The 13,388-nt window shown below is 38.9% G+C and overlaps 1 protein-coding gene across 7 annotated transcripts in view; it reads left to right on the top strand.

Moving 5' to 3' along the window:
* ELAVL2 (ELAV like RNA binding protein 2) overlaps window positions 1–13,388 on the top strand; it is a 98,166-nt gene that overhangs the window by 52,578 nt on the left and 32,200 nt on the right. The window lies entirely within an intron of this gene.

Raw genomic sequence — 13,388 nt, 5'->3', positions numbered from 1 at the left:
AAATAATCTTGAAAGAGTTATGTTTTCAAACAAGCCTTATGTGTGGACCCAGAGCATTATTAATGGACACTTGTCTTAAGCCTGTTAATATTGTATCCTATAGTTACTCTTCTCTGATTCTGCATATTGCTGTTTAATGTTACTGAAAAGGACTTAGCAGCATTTACTGTGCTTTTTCATAGTAAATTGCATAATTTATTGCACTTTGCATGTCTCCTGGAAGTGAGTCATGCAAGCAAGTGGAAATGAAGGCGCTTGTTTCATTTTATAGTACTCAAGATAGCACTTGATTGCCTTTGCACTTCCATCCACTTGCTTTCCACTCTTTTGCAGGCACAACACTGTTTTGACCTTATAGGCTTTGTTTTTACAAAGAAAAAGGTAGCAAAAACCGGTTTGACTAAACCTGCATAGTCTTTTCCAGAGATTTAGTTAAGTTGCCTAGTTAGTTCTTACTACTGATGTTGTGGAAACGAGCTATTTTTAAAATGGTTGAACAGTTTATTCATCCGTATATTAATCTGAGTTAATGAGCTGATCTCAATATACAGAATAAGCAAGGACTTAATGTGTTAAAACTGGAACCTTTTTTATAAGGCTAGATATGATTAGAGACCTCCCCAAATGTAGCAAATAAGAATATAATCTTCATTAAATCACTCTGCTTTTCAGCAAGCACTGTGCTTTTTGATGGAGATTAATGCAAAATACATTCTCTTGCACTTTCCTACAGACAAATTAAAATTCATTCTTGTCAGTGATTGCAGTAACTTACAAGAAGCCCATGGAAGCATTGGGTCTTGCAGATTGATGCTGGTCCTCTAGTGATGTGGAATATCTTGTGTGCTTTCAGCAGAGGTAGTACTCTTTGCTTCCACCTTGGCAGTCCCCAGGCTGCCTGTTTGGCATGTCTTATCACTGCTTACTCTTTCATAGGTGCCTGTAGGTATATATTGCTGTTATGTCCTAGTGATTCTAGGGCAGCTGTTTGAATAAATGTTAATTCTAGTGGAAACTACTGTGTGTTAAGAGGCCTCAAGTAATCTGGAGGTTTTTATAGGCATCACTGCCTTTCAGGATAATTGTACTGTGAGATTAGTGCAATGCATTTGTAATAATCAAAGTGTGTTTCAGTGAAGTCTGCCTCAGGTTGGGTGGCAGTGTTACTGATCTGCACACCCTGAAGCCCTTTCACTCGAAGGATGTCATATGGATTATAAGGATGTGGGTATTACTACAGAAAGTGAATACTTCCTCTCAGCCATCACAGCCAGAGTGGTAAGCAATAAGGCTTGAAGCTGCAGATGGTCCTAACTGGTTCATGGTTGGTCCCTTATGTATTGAAGCAACTAGTAATATTGCAGTATAGAAGCAAGACCTTAAATATGTGCAAGGAACATTCTTTACCTGCATGTAAAGCTATACAAAAGCACTTTATTTCTACATTTTATTTTCTTTTACCATGGTGCACTTCAAGTGGCAGTTCTTAGAATACAAATTCGCCAGGCTGACATCGTGTTTCTTTGTGCACAACTGCAGAAAAGGATTTATTCTACTATTTTTCTATGAATTTTTTGTCTTCCTGGAGTATGCCAAGTGTGAGTAGAAATAGGCAGACAGTTGAAGGCAACAGAAGGAAAAATGTGCAACCCTCTGATTTTAGTGACATAATAATTTAATCCATATGTAAAGGGAAAATAATTGACACAAATACAACTCAGATCCTGCATTTAATTTTGATTTCTGTAATTATTGTACACCTATCAACTCCTAGAGTTATCAAAGGCACAGCCATGTTATCTTGAAGCTTTCCATGCTATTGATCAGTTTCATTTACTTTTTCAAGTAAAGTTTTTACAATGTCTTATTTGAGACATTTGGTAGAACTGACTGAAACAGAAGGAGAGTTGTAATCTGAATTCTTTCCTATTTTCTGAGTTCCTGGAGCTACTGAAGATAAAAGTTGCTCTTTTTCTCCGTGTCTTTCTGGTACCTATGGCTTCGTGCAGGTTAAGCCACAGTCCTTTTTGAAATGCATTTGAAGCCTAATGTTGTTGCACAATGGTTATGAAGTCTTGCATCTATAGCAAGCTACACTGATTATTCCCTGCCCCCCCCCCTTATTAAATTTAAAAAAGCTTCCTTCTGGAAGAATTTTGCTGTGTTCCTATAAGAATTACTTTGTGGAGACCTATTTCAGTTTTGAGTAAAGAAAATGTAATCTTTTCTCAGCATACCCTTTTCCTGTGTATTTACCAACTGCAGTGAGAAATGGCTTGTTTTCTACTACTTGGTATTGCAGATTAGTAGTTGTTCTTGTTTGTTAATCATAGCTATTAAAACTGAAATAAGGATATTCCTCTTTGACATACTTGCAAGGACATATCATTTTGAGCTGACAGTTAACATTTAGGCTAGGGAAAGAATTTCTTTTGAAAACAATTTATCATTTTGTTACTGTTTTTCAATCATCAGTAAAGACCAGAAAAAAACCTACATGACTGAACACAATGCTGCAAGTTAACTTTGGCAAAATGTACTGTAGAGGGAGAGAACAGTTTTCAAACTTTTCATCACAGCACACTTCAAGATGTCTTTCAAAACTAAGATTAGGTAACAGATAGTTGGGCAGGGGGAACCAAACCAAAAAAAAAAACACCAAAGCAGAACTCCAACAGTGGTATGTTAATGTTAAGTTTGGGGAAAGAATTTATGTTCAAATGTCACGCTAGCTTTTTTACTTGGATGCACAAATTACTGCACATATCTAAACACTGCAGCGGTAGAACAAGATGCTTTATCCACCTACTTATTAAGGTGACTAGGTGGTAAAATAGAGCAGAATATTTAACATTGCTGGCTATATTCCTGACAAGGAACAAATCAACTGCAAAAACCAAAAATTCTCAGCTGCATAGAACATGTTATACTAATAGTGGTAAAAATTAAAGGGTGAAGCTAGCTTTCAAAAAGTAACTGATTTAGCAAATTGTGGTATATTTTCACTTTAGCATAGTAAGGAGCTTCTACTTGTCATATGACAAGCTTGTTTGTAAGAAATCATGCTCCCTAGGTCAGTCATTATTTCAAACAGTTCATGGTTGTCACTAGTTATGTTTGAACGTGAGAGGCTGTAACAGGCAAGACTATCAGTGTTCAACCTCCTGTAGTATCCATAAGCAAATGCCCTGTTACTTTTGTGCGAAAGCATACACCTTCCCACACAGTCCCAGCTTCCATCTGTGGTTTTGGAGATTGAGACTTACTATTTGGACATGGTATATCTGTTAGTGACTCTCAATCACTGTTAGTCACTCTAACATCTGTTAGAGACCCTAAGTCTCTTCTGGCTTACTGAAGATCTTTCGGGTTCATGTCAATCGTAGCATCCACAATATCCCCTACCCTTGACTTCCTCTGCCTGCTGTGAGGAAGAACCTGAACTGCACTCTCATTTTTGTATCTGACGTCAACAAGCTTGTGTTGATGAAGCAGCAGACAATGATGTTCCTAAGATACGAAGAATAATGCAAAATGTAAGGCAAGAGGATGCCATTAGGTTAGTAAAAGGGCAGAATTGAACCTGACTGAGAAGAAACTTTGGTTTCTCTTCCTGAAAAATTCTGATTTTTTTTGATAACTTACAGCTCTGATAATAGCTCTTTAAGTAAAGACAGTAATCTTATTGTATGGCAGGATAAACTGTCAAGTACTTCGATCACTGTTTTATCTTTTTCATTCAGTCTTCAACTTGTGTTTTTTCAGATTCAGAGGAATAGCTGAGAAATTGGGTTTGGGAGAAAGAAGTGTCAGATATTGAAAGCTAGTAGTGATCATGGTTTACAGGTGTTTTCTTGCAAGCTGCCTAGCTTGCTAGCTCAGTGGTGTATGAGTTATGGGTGTTCAGTAAATAGAATCCATCTCCTGGAACTGTGAGCAAACTGCAATTAAATTGAGGATTGCTCAGTAGCTCATGCAGTTTCCCTCATCTTGCTGAAGCTGCTTTTAAAATGCAGTTCAAGCCTTAATGGAAACTTCAAAGCACTGTGAAACTTGAACAATAATTTGTTAAAAATAAATGGGAAGAAACCAACACTGATGGTATTCTGTGCTTATTCCTTTAGCCCATCTTGTTAGAGACCATAGCTATGTAGGTAGTTTTAGGTACAGTACTTCAGTTAAGTGAATTGCATGTCTGGGTGTGTGCTTCTAGCCTTACTGTGTCAAAGTAATACTGTGGTAATCTTGGTGGCTTAAATCAGATGCAGTTGACAATGATGATTTATGAACATGCAGAACTTTTTTGAAAAAGAGCTGGCACCAGCTGAATGATCCCCCTGTCTTGGCACACAAGTGCTCTATGGATTTGTGTCTCAGGAGGATCACCCTAGCATATTGTGGAGTGTTCTGATGTCTTGAATTGCAAATCCAGACAGACAAAAAGGTTGAGTGTTTCTTACTCCTGTATCTTAAACTCTGTCAAACTTTTCATGTTCCTGGCCTGTAGTCGAACTTCAGAAGTGCTGTTGATCTTTCCTGTGCCACACTGGTTTGCCTTTAGGACATCATAAGCTGTGACTACTTAAGAGTTTTTCGGTTGATCTTAACATCATGCTGTGTCTTTTAAGCTTTTGTGTGCTGGTCAGGGAACGCATCTCCACTCTGAAATTTTAGGAGACTTGTGAAAAATTATATGGGTCCATCAGATGAGTTCAAATGAGACCTCTGTATATGGGCTTGTAACGTTGTCATGTTTCTTTTAACATTTCTTCACCAGTGTGTGCAACTTTAGGAGTGATGAAATGCAGAATAAAGCTTAAGATCAAGTTGCTGTGAACTGATTTGGTCCTCTTTACACAGATATGAAGCTGACTTGTTCTTACAATACTTTAGTGGATCTGTACCAATTAACTTCATATACAGACAAATTTACAGCTTTAAAGTTATGCATAGTTTATTGAAAACAGTGTTTGATCTAAAATGAACACTTGCATGGCTGGTGGGAGAAAATGTATTAATACTCACTGGAAAATAGACTATTCTTTTTCAGTCAAGGCTGGCTGACAAATCGTCAAGGACTAAAGCACAGAAGACAGGATACCTAGCTGAAGTTAAATTATTTAAAAAACCCAAAACAACAAAGCCACCAATCCACTAGAATTCTTAGGCTTTTTTCTGTAGACTTAGAGTGAGTTTCAGCTTCTAGACTTTATTACTTCACCTCAGAAGTACGTTCTTCACTGGTATATATTGATGCAAATAGTATGTAATTTTTTTGGAAGATAGGTTTTTTAGCATTTCTTCTCTGTGATACTGTAGTTCTTGCTGGTTCTATTCCTTTAACTCATTATTTTGCAATAAGATCTCTTTTACAGAAGTTGAAATAGTCTGAAATATCACTATACTAAAAGTCACTATACTGAAATAAATTACTGTATTATAGAAAAATCCTATTTTTTTAAATGCCTGCTTATCTTAAATTTTTATTTGCTGTCTGTGGAAGGTAAATGTGTGAATATGTGTTGTTTGCTGTTGAGATTTTTAATTTTCCAGAATATGATTGCTCTGTGTTTGTGGTAGGTTTTTTTACTAGACTGTGAAACTAGTTTTATAGCTTAGTGGTATGTATTTCAGATGTATTATTAACCAAATGTAAGTGTTATTCTGGGTTTGTTTGCTTTATATTTAATATGCTTATGAGGATGATGATTTGAAATTGAATGGTAGTTTGGGGTTCTCTTTCTTCTAAGAATTAGCATTGATATCACTCAATTAGTGGGGCTATTTTTATTTTTACCTGTTAAAGAGATCAGTGAGTAGAGGAGGGGAGGTGGAACTTACAAACCTAGCTCTGCCTGTTCCTTAAAATGGAACAGTTTGTTTCATAAAACTCATTCAGTCTTACCTTACCAGAACTTGAGTACATACTGAAAAGGTTTTGTGAACTCAGACGATCTTGGCTCCCAATTTTTTTGTTGTGTGTGGAAGAAACAATTATCTGAAATTGTTGATTGTCTGTTTGGTCTGCAGACCTTACAGGAATGTTTAAGAATTCCAGACAAGTTGCAGGATGAGCTGGGTACTCAGGTAATTTGATCAACAACTGCTTCCTAAAGGTATCTTGCTCAGCCCTTGCGTTGGGTGTTCGATAGCTCCGACAGGAAACAGCAGCCAAGGACTCCCTCGTGTGGTGGGTGTGCCAAGGTTTCAGAGGCACCTTGCCGCGTTGTGGAACCTCGAGTGTTCTCGCTCACGAGTAAGGAGAGCATGTTGAAATAATGCCAAGTAGTTGACCCTATGAAGAAATGCAACAGTAGAAACTCTGTAAGTACTGAAGTTGCTGGGTTTTCAGCACCTGTTAGTCACTTGCTAATAATACTATTCTATACTAACGCAGCAGTGCTGAAAAAAATACTAGCTGTGTGCTCAACACAAAAAAATTCTGCAGTAGTGGCTCTAGATTTTGTCTAGGAAGACAGGCTTCCAACAATCATGCATGTAGGAAAATTATCTTTAGCGGTAGCTATTTAGAGAGAAAAATCATAAGGACACAGATTCAGTAGACAACTGGACAGGAGACTTCAAGAGCAAAAGATAAGTAGGCTTGATATCGGCCAGAAATTTCTGGGGTCAGATTTCATGTTTCTGCCCAAAAAACATGCAGAGAAGACCCAGCAATTTACCAGGGTGCTTTAATCAGTCATGAAATAAACTGGCCATACTAATCAGCTGCTCTCTAATCATGATGTTATGCAGAAAAGAATATGCATTCTTTTTCAGGAGTAAAAAAACCTGCATTTGTAACCTCGCAGGGAGGACTTGTGTGATACAGCTCTCAGTGTTTCAGAAGTGGCTTTTGAAAGGGCTTACTTAACATTTGTTAAGTTAAAGCTCATACTTGTCTGCCTTTCAAGCTTCTCTTTTAAGGTGTAACAGATAGTAAATGACACTTGAGCACTTTCAGGCAAACTCTTATTAACAGGACTGCATAGTTCAGATGACTGAACTCTCTCTTACTATGCATCCAGCCCAGTGGCATTGAGTAAAGAGCTGTTGAAGATGCTGCCTTTGGCACTTGTGTCTGAAATAGTATTTCTTCTTGGTTTTGAGGTGCCTACAGGCTTTAGGGAATGCTCCTCTGAAACTGAGTGGTAGCTTGTAGGTTGAAAACTGAACAGAAACATTTTACCGCCATTCTGCACTCCAAGGTCTGTTATGAAATGGTCATCCTTTGGCCACTGCAGAAGGGAGCAGCTACACAGACATTCCCACATATCTGTCTACTTACAGAAGTCTTCTGTTGTTACATGCTGTAGTCCCCCATTTTTATTTACTTTCACCTGTTTTCCAGGTGTATGGGTATAGTAGTCAAAGGGAGAGGATCTCTTTAAATCGCCCTTCAAGGAAGCTGTCTGATCTGGAAGCTCTTGTGCTTTTTGTCCTTCTTTTTGGAAGTGCAGCATGGAGAAATGTAGCTGTTATGTGGCAGGTAAATTAAAGCTTTAGAAGACAAGCCACTGTCTGTGGCTGTTGCAGCTGCTTCCAAAGACAAAAAGGAAGGAAATGAATGTTGGTGAGTATACTTTTTCTGGCAAGAAATGTTGTCAGGCAGGCCACTTTGCAGGGAGATTGAGAGGAGAGGCTGTAAAACATCATAATTGCTGGCCTGGTGTGGATGGCCTAAATGACCTGGTTCAGCTGTTCATGTAACATAACAGTAGAATCTTAATGCAGGTTTGTTGGAAAGAAGAAAACAGGCTTGGTGGTGGTATATAATTTAGTTTAGAATTTAATTTCAGGTTTTTGTATGTTTGGTGTAGTTGAGTTACTCTTTGGAAATAAGTTCTGGATTTCTCAGAGAAACAGGAGTCTTAGACACAGTCAAAATTGTTTGAGAAGAACAAACTACTAAGAGCTGGTAATTACATACAGATGTAGTGGGTTGCCCCTGGCTGGAGGCCAGGTGCCCCCCAAAGCTGCTCTGTCACTGCCCTCCTCAGCTGGGCAGGGGAGAGAAAATATAACGAAAGGCTCCTGGGTCGAGATAAGGGCAGGGAGAGATCACTCACCAGTTACCATCACGGGAAAAACAGATTCAGCTGGGGAAATTAGTTTCATTTATTACAAATCAAATCAGAGTTGAGTAATGAGAATTAAACCCAAATCCTAAACCACCTCCCCCCACCTCTCCCTGCTTCCCAGGCCCAACTTCACTCCCCATTTCTCTCCCTCCTCCCCCCCAGCAGCACAGGGGGACAGGGAATGGGGGTTGTGGTCAGTTCCTCACATGCTGTCTCTGCTGCTCCTTCCTCCTCAGGGGGAGGACTCCTCACACTCTGCCCCTGCTCCAGCCTGGGGGCCCTCCCACGGGAGACAGTCCTCCACCAACTGCTCCAATGGGAGTCCTTCCCACGGGCTGCAGTTCTTCACCAACTGCTCCAGCGCGGGTCCCTCCCACGGGGTGCAGCCCTTCAGGAACAGACTGCTCCAGTGTGGGGTCCTCCACAGGCTGCAGGTGGATATCTGCTCCACCATGGACCTTCATGGGCTGCAGGGGGACAGCCTGCCTCACCATGGTCTTCTCCAGGGGCTGCAGGGGAATCTCTGCTCCAGTGCCTGGAGCACCTCCTCCCCCTCCTTCTGCACTGACCTTGGTGTCTGCAGGGTTGTTTCACACATTATCGCTCCTCTCTCTGGCTGCGAAAGCTGCTGATAGGTTGGGGTTTTTTTTCCTTAACTCTGTTATCCCAGCGGTGCTACCACCATCACTGATGGGCTCAGCCTTGGCCAGTAGCAGGTCCGTCTTGTAGCTGGCTGGCATTGGCTCTGTTGGACAAAGGGGAAGCTTCTAGCAGCTTCTCACAGAAAGCCACCCCTGTAGACACCTCCCCAAACCTTGCTATGCAAACCCAATATAATAGGTTATCTTGGGAGAGTAAGTAAAAACCTTTGTTATCCTGCATTTGTCTAACTCTTCATTAGTATTTACAGGTGCTGCCCTCAGTCTAGTTGTGGTATAAATTGCTACCTTGGATAGGCAGTCACCAGTAGCAGTCCAGCCTTTAAACTGTCAGTAGACAGACGGTAGCAAGGAGGTACCACCAGTTTTTAGAGTGCAAACATTTCATATGATTTATGCCTCATTTTATAATCAGAATATATGATCTCTAAATTGATAACAAATTAGAAGGCAAGTGATGTCAGGTTTCCTGTTGAAATGGAAGAGATGAGCTGTATTTACTATGGAAGTGAACTGAAGTGAAACCTTTAGACTACAGCAACCAGCAAAATCAGTGACCTGTTGCTCTGCACTCTTACTTGAGATCATGTCCTATTCATTGTCCTATCTTGAGCAATCTCTGCTCTTACCTTAGCTAGCTACTTTTCCAACACTGAACTGGGGGATGTCTCAGGACATCTAGGCTGCTTCATGCAACCAAGTGTTTCATGCATGAACACTTCTCCAGCAAAGGACTCACCTGGGTAGTAAGATGCATCAGTGTTCAGACAGCTTCAGTGCTTATTTTTTCTTTCTTTCCTGTCACCAACTCTCTTGCTTATCTCTTCATTATGAATAATTTGGGTAGCAACAGGGCAACAGGAAAAATTGCCTTCTTTCCAGATCTCTTATTCCTCCCAAAGTTCATGAGAGCTTTGCATAAGTGATTAATAGTGATCAAGTGGTATGAGCTGGCTTGTAATTGCTTTTGAGCATTCAGTAATTCAGCAGTAATCTCTTTTGGATGGTGTAAATCGTCATGCCTCGTGGAAATGTACAGTGCAGTGTAGTGATGCATTTTTTTAATCCCACAATCCTTCTGAGTTACCTTAAGGAAAAATTAGATTTGTCTTATATTTTGCTAAACAACCAGTTAATTTTCTCGAACTTTTTGTTATTTCTTCACTAGTGGCACACTCCAATATTCCAATATAAGTCTTCATCATGAATTTTTACTTCTAAAATTCCATTCTTGCAACAGTACTCTGTTACAATCTGTGAGCGTGTTCATTTTCAAAGCAAAAAAAAAGTGACATTTTTTTACTACTGGTTTACTTCCCTCTTCTTGAAAATGTTTTGGTCTTTTGCTGACCAGCGCCTGTGAAGTCTGTCTACTTTGCTTTCTGAAATACTGAGTCATTGTGTTCCTTACTTGCTTATTTAACATATGTATTACTTTTTCTACGCTTTTCTAGTGTGCACATGGATCTCCACACAGTTTCTTGTAGTCCTTTCAAAGACTGATTAGAATTAAATTGTTTGAAATTGGTTTTTGCCCCTTTCTTCTCAAAATCCATTCTGTGTATCAACTGTAATGTCAGAAAGTAACTTTAAATTACTCTTTTAATTTGCATCATCATCATACATGGTGGTCAAGTGATATTTATGAAGCTCATAAACTTGAAACGTAAATGGAACAGTTTCCCCTATTAGTGAGTAGCATAGTGCTTTCCAGTTCACGTTTTCTTGTACGCCACATTCTTAGAGGCTGAACATTTGTCAGTGGTATGCTTAGTGGTGGATATAGCATGCCTAGCTTCAAAGAAATGCTTCACTGCAAGGACTTTTTTGCTACCTATGCTTGAATTTTACTTTGTTGCAAGTGTCAGTTACATAAAACTTAAAATGTAGTTTATGATTTTTAAAGTTCATATTCATTACCTTTCCTTTAAGTCCTTTGCTGTCTTACAGGCTTGTGAGATGCACTTCTGTTGTGTGGATTTAGGGGGTTTTTTAATCAGGTTTTGTTGAAGCGAAACTCAAGTCACTGCTTTTCCTCATGCATTTCCTAATTCCTTTCAGATCATTTTGTCACTTTGGCTTTTCCTACTTCAGGTGTTTTCTTCTTTTACCAATCATTTCGTTAACTGTTGGTTTATTCCACCCCACATTGTCTAATATTCATATAGCCTCAAGCATAAAATCTAGTAGAAACTGTACAGAAAGAGCTTTAAACAGTGCTGTGAAATAGCCACAAGAACTATTAAGAAGAGCTCAACTTGATAGTTTGAGCATGTAACTTCTGAAGTATTGCTCCCTTCTGCAAATGAGCAGAGTATTCCCTTTGAAGGTGGTCAGTGTTTTCTTACTGACCCAGGTAATAACTCACAAAAATAAGAAACTCAGTCACTTGTAAGGATTTAATCCTTACAAGTTAAACAAAACTGCACAGTAGGAGAACTTGTTTGAATTATACTGGCCAGGCATCTCTAATTTTATTTGTGTAAAATTTGTGTGCAGTGGGCATGCTGCTCCTCTTCCGTCTGAAATTCTAATCAGATGGACTTCTCTGGCTTGTACAGCTGCAGTGGTACTAGCATAAGTTTGGACTGAAGTCCTGTATGTGAATGAAACACTTAGGAAGAGCTAAGCTTCTAACTTCTTGTAACCCAGTTGGCACTTTCCCACCAAGTGAGAAATACCACCAGCTGTCAGACATACTTTGCAGTAATTGAGATGTCTGTGTTGTTTGAAATAGCTGCTTCTACTGCATTTTGTGAATTGCTTGTCTGGATTTTCTAAAACTAAGCCATCTGTATATGAACTGGCAAACCTCTTAAGCATCTTCCCTTAACACAAGCAGGAAGGCTTAAGAGTGGTCCCTCAAGCATCTGATTCTAGAAATCAGGTTTAATTTACAATTATTTGTGTTTCTTGTTGAGAGCAAAGATTCATCTTTATGTGCTTCCATGAAGAAAGTGATTTTTGACTCTGAATTATTGATGGTGTATAATTGAACCACTAATCTTCAGGCAAAATTTCGATCTCTCTAAGAAGCTTTACCTTTTCTTAACCTTTTCAAACACCTAAGGCCTTTGGAATGTCAGATCTGAACACATTTGAATTTTAGCTGATATCCCAAACTAAACAAAACTGAGTTAAGTAAAATAATCATTCACAGAATCATTGAGGGCAGAAGGGACTTCTGGAGATAATCTAGCCAACTCCCCCTCTTCAAGCAGGTTCTCCTTAAGCAGGTTTCCCAGGACAATGTCCAGTTAGACTTTTTAAGTCTCTCCAATGGAGACTTCACAACCTGGTGGCCTGCTTCAGTGTTTCACAACCCTCACTGTGAAAGCTTTTTTTAATTGCAAAATTGCAGAATAAACCTGCAAAAATTGATTCAAATATGACCTGAATAAATTACTGGATTTTGTTTGTGCAGCTTTCTATGTTGGTCTACTAATATTCCTCAAGCTTAACTAATAGAATGTCTGCAGAAGAACTGGTCATAAATTGTATCCTTTGTAACAGCTGGGTATGGTCTTTACCTGCAGTGGTCTGGGTGTTTTTAATGTGGAAAAACAGATTACACCAACAGAGGGGTAGTAGAAGTAATTTCTGCCCATCTTTTTCTTTTCACTCTGGAATTAGGGAGTGGTGTATTTGGAATGTCTTATGTGAAATAGCTTTCTCTTAGATGTCTTAACATCTTTTAAGGTTGTGGTTTAAATGGGGTCCTTCCTATAAAATCAATAATGACACCAAAATACCATTTCTGTATTAGGAGATAAAATAAGCCATGCACAAGGAGACACATTGCTTTAAGTTGCTCTTTTTTTTGGAGGCAGTACTGGGAAGAGTTTCTGCAGACAGTGGGAGTGATGGAGGTGACAGTTACAGAAATTGCTCTACCATAATCAAACTAATAAGGAGAAAAAAGGCACTTCTAGGATAAGGAACTTAGTTATATCTAGGTAGAGCTGTAAATGAATAGAGAAATGCTTCTGCATATTTCTATATTGTTTGTTACAGAAACACCAGATTGCTGATGTTGGAGGCACTTATGGAAATCACGTAGTCTAACCTCCTGTTCAGAGCAGGGCTGTCTAGAGCAGGTTGCTCAGAATTTTGTCCTGTTGGGTTTTGGATTTTTGTGTTAATAACTTTGCATATAGTAACCTGTTCATGGCTTCATCTAGCCAATTTATTTGTGTTTGTGTGTCCTGTTTTAAGGAGGAGAGTGGGAAGAATTGATTATCTTGGAGGGGTGGGGTGGTAGTGGTGTCCTCTACCATCATACCAAAAGTTAGCCTAATTTGTACAAAATTATGAATACCAGCAGTGGTGGGCTTGTTACTAAACCCTCTTGTCTTATTTAATCAATTACAAATTTTCCATCAGTTTTTTGCTTTATATACTATTTAATATATACTGTATAGACAGTATATATTAAAGAAATATAGACAAGAACACAATACAGCATAGATTCCTTTATGTCTTTAGTAATAAATGAATTTGCTTTTTGTGCTTTATGTACTATTGTTTATCCATTTATATTATTGTATCTCCAAACTAATCTTTCAAACTAGCATTCTCTGAATTAGATATATTGGATGTTTCCCGTTGGCTTGTTGACTGGTTTTTGGACCTCATCATTTCAGTTTCT

The sequence above is a fragment of the Balearica regulorum genome, chromosome Z (assembly GCF_011004875.1).
Source record: "Balearica regulorum gibbericeps isolate bBalReg1 chromosome Z, bBalReg1.pri, whole genome shotgun sequence".
In the NCBI taxonomy this organism is placed as follows: domain Eukaryota; kingdom Metazoa; phylum Chordata; class Aves; order Gruiformes; family Gruidae; genus Balearica; species Balearica regulorum.
This window is presented reverse-complemented; position numbering and strand designations above follow the sequence as displayed.